The sequence below is a fragment of the Haliotis asinina genome, chromosome 10 (assembly GCF_037392515.1).
Source record: "Haliotis asinina isolate JCU_RB_2024 chromosome 10, JCU_Hal_asi_v2, whole genome shotgun sequence".
Taxonomy (NCBI): Eukaryota; Metazoa; Mollusca; class Gastropoda; order Lepetellida; family Haliotidae; genus Haliotis; species Haliotis asinina.
Genome location: NC_090289.1, coordinates 37,700,654 through 37,705,979, shown reverse-complemented (window position 1 = coordinate 37,705,979; position 5,326 = coordinate 37,700,654). Strand labels below are relative to the sequence as shown.

Below are 5,326 nucleotides of genomic sequence, written 5' to 3'. Positions count from 1 at the left end.
CCTTACCACTGGGTTCATCATAAGTGCTATAATTAATTATACACGTAAATAATAACCCACTGAGTCCTTTCAGTGGCCAAGCCATAAGCCATTGTCTCGTCTCACCAACCAAACCTACCCCCCCCCCCCCTCCCTCTCGCTCTCTCTGTGTCTGTATCATTGGTGGTGCATTTGATCTGCGTCACACCATATATCATCCAATATTTCGACCAGTGACTGACATACTTTCAATATTAACGCTCCAAGAATTCGTTTCAGCTCATCGCCCATCTGATTAACAGCATTTCCATGACAACCCTCAAAACGCGCTCATTTTTTATTTTTACTCTGCCCCACCTCACTCCCTCACTCAACCCCACAAACAGGAGGTGAAACAGGTAATTAATGTCGTACATCTAGCTAACCAACTGACGTAGGTGTCGAGTATGCACGTCAGAGCGGTAATAAAGTGTAAACTGACCCCTACTTTATCCAGGCGGCCGAGAATTGATGACCTCAGCAATGACCTGTCAGTAGGATGCGTGCAACCCCTATGTGTGCATACAGTAGTAGCGGAGAAAATGGCAGTGTTAGAAGAGAGGCCACTATCACCAGGAGACGAGAGTTGGGGAAGGAGGGTGGGGCTTTTCAATCCATGAATCAAAGCGGGATATATTTATGTGATTTGCCATCATATATCAGTGTGTTAGCCGGCTAGTGGCCTGTGAATATTATGTCTGTCTGATATTTTTCACGATCGGTTGCTAGGGAATTTTTCCCCTACATGCATTTAACTAGAATTAAAGATTATTTGTGTTATACGTAGGCCATTTCTGTCCCCCGCTGTGATATTGCCGGAATATTGCTAATGGCGGCGCAAAACTGAACTGAAGATCACAGGTGATGATCAATAGCATGCCTCATGATACGGCGGGGAACACCGGAAATGGGCTTCACACACTGTATACCCATGTGGGGAATGGAACCAGTCTTCAGCGTGACGCGCGCACGTTTAACCATTCGGCTACGCCAGCGCCTCTATATTTTATACGACAAGAAGAATTCTGGACATTCTCCTCCCACAGAGGTTACTTGTCATATCTTCCTACGAACCTCTGTTCTAATACGGTCATATTTCGCGGTTCTCATAAAATCCCCTAGCGGCAAAAAAATGGCAGCAGAGTTATTTCCCTTTTTTCTGTCCAATCAGAACACGTATTACATCGGCCTAGAGTCAGCTTGACAAATGCAAGCAATATGGAGAAACAAATATGGCATGACTGAGTTCTGTCTAGAAGAAACATTTGAGTATCGCGCTCGGGAAGAGGTTCTAGTTTTCACGATGTATCCGGAAATTACCGAGATCTTGCGAACGATCACTTTCGAAACAAGGTCGCTACTATATCTGATTACCTCCAGTCACGAATCTTGAACACTCGCACCATGAAAGGGTCGTATTAGAACAGAGGTTACATAGGAAGATATGACAAGTAACCACTGAGGGATGAGAATGGATTCTGGAATGACCATAGACTTGAAGTTCACCACCATGGTGTCGATAGGGAGTGCCGTGCCGTCGCTGAACTATGCGCGAATATTGGTTGTTTCGTTCATCTCAAACAGATCTGTCGGAACACTAAAATAAACCAACCTAGATGGACGCAGAATTGTGCCACACCTTGTTGCCACAAGCCTTGACCAGGCTGAATTGTGGCTTGGCTAGCGACGCTTCAGTTCAACATCCACGAAGTCGGCCAGCAGTCACGTGGCACATGACCATGAAGATAATTTTTCGATGATCGCGAAGACGATGTCAATTTGCCGATGATTATGAAGACGATGTCTATTTGCCGAAGGTCATAAAGACGATGACATTGTCCATTTGATGGCGATGTCCATTTGCTGATGGTCATCAAGACGATGTCCATTTGATGGCGATATCCATTTGCTGATGATTATGAAGACGATGTCCATTTATCGATGGTCATCAAGACGATGTCCATTTGACGGCGATGTCCATTTGCCAAGGATCATGAAGACGAACCTGGTGGTTAAAGCTTTCGCTGGAGACCCGGGTTCAATCCCGAACATGACCACTATGTCTTAAGCTCACTTGTATTGTCCACCGCGTGATATTACTTATATTTTACTGTGTTTGTGAACAGGTGTGAGTGAGTGCGTGAATGGGTGAGTGAGTGAGTTTATTTTTACGCCGCACGCAGCAATATTCCAGCTATACGGCGGCGGTCTGTAAATAATCGAGTCCGGACCAGACAACCCAGTGATCAACAACATGAGCATCGATCTGCGCATTTGGGAATCAATGACATCTGTCAACCAAGTCAGCGAGCCTGATCACCCGATCCCATTAGTCGCCTCTTACGACAAACATAGTCGCCTTTTATGCCAAGCATAGGTTGCTGAAGGCCTATTCGACACCGGACCTTTACGGGTCACAGGTGATGTGTGTATGTTGCAATTTATTGTACTATTTTGCTTCCATTGTATCCCTAGGCGGTGGGTTAGCCTAGCGGTTAAGGCGTTCGCTCGTTACGCCTGAGACCCGGGTTCGATTCCCAACATGGGTACAATGTGTGACTACCATTTCCGGTGACTCTGGAGATGTACAGGCCCGGCGAGCAAACGACAACCAAACAAATATGCAATTAATAATTGGCAGTGAGTGGGGGTAATCCCAAGTCAAAGTCTTCAAATATGTTTGGGAGTCAAAGGAACGAACATATGTATGTATAGCTCTAAGCCCCTCAATGGGGTTACAAAACTTTCAAAAACAAATCTGTAATTACGGTACTGTCTTAAAACTTACGTAACCAACCGAAGCAAGTGGTGTTTCACGAACGAGGATCGTGGTTCTTCGGTCGCGCAGTTCCAAACCGAGTTGAAAAGATGGAACTTCTGCCGTAAGGGAATATAATAACTAGGACTGGTCGGAGTCACTGTACTGTGTCTGGGTAGAGTACGTATACCGCGGAGTGGATGACCTACGTCTTTGTCTGACTGAGGTTGACAGCTAAAAACCCAAATTCTGTTTAAACTGAAAAAGAGCCCCAGTGAGAGTGAGATTCAGTACCCCGCACCTAAGGAAATCTAGACTTTCTTCATACAGGGCATGAGCATTGCAGAAAGGGTTGAGCGGAGGGGATAATTTGGTTCAGGGACGTCCACTGTGGTTCATTCAGACTATGCAGTAGAGGATCTCGGTGGGATAACGCTATGAAACCAGTATCAGCCGGACAGAGAACAACTGACCCCAATTTCAACAAAATATTCGAAATCAACATTTTTAGCAAGTAGAAAGTACTGCTACCTGGTTTAAAAATAGATAGCAAAATCCCATAGCTGGTAGCAGCATTCTATCGTATTAATTCCTCCCCCCAGTCTTTAGCCATTTGGACCTGTATTAGGGCTCCTTGTACTAGTGGGCGATGTTTTATCGTCCTTACGCAGAAAATGACAAATGTCCATTATCAAACATCGAAAACAGTGATGCTATACTTATGCGATTGTACACTGAGTGGACTGGTTCTCTGTCGCAGTTTTAGTGACCAACGAAAGCCCCGATGAGCTTTTTTGGGGGAAGTTTAATACCAGTATGGGTATATTTACGAGTGAAAGTGCACAAGTGGAATCTATCCTTTGAAAATGCTGACTAATTGATATGAACGTAAGCAGTTTCAATAAAAATACCAAGCAGCACGTTGTTGCTGTGTGTTTTCTTCAGGTAGCAAACAAAGATTTTGAACAGCAAATCTACTCAAAGTGTTAATTTCGAATCCTGTCACTTCCCCTCTACAATGACTGCAAGCAATCAGCGGTAGTACATATTTCTTTGAGCTGTATAACCTTAAGTTGTCGAAATGCTATTATCGAAATGCTATTTTCGACAAGGTATGTGTTATGATGGATGTCCATTCCCTTATCGTTTACGATCGGTGAACCACAATAGTACCTTTACATAGGGAGCTTTTTGTCTGTCGGCGGACAAGGCTTCTATCTCTTAAAGCGTTGACCTCAGTGACCTCGCACAGTGGCATGACCTCTTGACCTTTCTCCTAACTTGACCCAGAGCGCCAGTCCATGTCGTGCCGGGCACATTTTTCACCTGTGAGTGCTCAGCCCATCTCCTCTACCCCCACCCCACCCCTTGGGGGTCAGGTGTAGGTAATGACACCTGCCGCTCCACTGAGAGCTACACACGTGAAGAAGCAGGTCGAACAAAGGCGCTGTGCTGTTGTCACTGAATTTGTACATATCATTTTTTGACGAGGCCACAGAGATTGTAAACCACCCCGCCACCCCAAACACGTTCCCGCTGACTGAATGATGAATCTCACTTGTAGTAAATTTAGCTCTGAAATCATGTTGCTACTTTTTAAGTAACAACCCCTTTTCATATCTGAGAAATTTCAACTAAAGACAAATATGTTATGTAAGTCACTTTGGTGGTAGTTTCTTCGATCAGGGCTGAATTATCAGGAATACATGTAATACACTTTCGTAGGTAGGTAACGTGTACTAAAACATTGCCAGAGTGGAACAACTTTGCCATCAAGCCCGTGAAGTTACTTTGGTCGAAAGATAAGTGAGGGGAGGTAACTCTAAATTACACATTCACCCGCATTCGCTATTTGTGGATGTGTCCATTGAATGTAAGCAGCAATCCTCTTGTACCGAGTACAACGGGAACAGCGGTTACTTAAGGTAAAACCGATGGCGTCATATTAACATTAAAAAGCATCACCAACAGAACTGAACAAAACTGACGTTTCTTTGAGGAGTGTTATCTGAATAACATTTATGTTTTTAAATTTACACCTCACACACAGAGATGTCTCTGTGGCGCAATCGGTTAGCGCGTTCGGCTGTTAACCGAAAGGTTGGTGGTTCGAGCCCACCCAGGGACGTTTAGTGTTTTTTATTTTTGTATTTTCGATTTTATATCATGTCTTCTACATAATGAAACCAATTGGCAGTTAATAGAAATTCGAGTATCTTTTATGTGCACAATTGTCTACAGAAAAGAAAAAAAAGCGTGAGAACGATAGGCATCGTGAATTTGATTTCATGACATTGTTTAGTAACCTGGTGAATCGAATTGTAGACGACCCAGACTCGATTACATACCATTCCAAAAAGTGGGTCAGACTGGATTTACAAGATTGATAAATAGCAAACGATGGAGCCAGGGAGAAAAAAACCCAGATAATGAAGAGAACCAAAGGGAAAAAGAGACAACTTTCCCTTACCTTTGGAAATGTTTCATCTGTATGGATATATATAACATGTATTTTCTCATGTGGATTGGCATATGTTAGTGGTATAGAAT

At 43.8% G+C, this 5,326-nt stretch overlaps 1 non-coding gene across 1 annotated transcript; it reads left to right on the top strand.

The window, feature by feature from the left end:
* The first annotated feature begins 4,830 nt into the window (after positions 1 to 4,830).
* Positions 4,831 to 4,904, top strand: Trnan-guu (transfer RNA asparagine (anticodon GUU)). Its single transcript has one exon. It is a non-coding gene; the product is annotated as a tRNA-Asn (tRNA).
* The last annotated feature ends 422 nt before the right edge of the window (positions 4,905 to 5,326 follow it).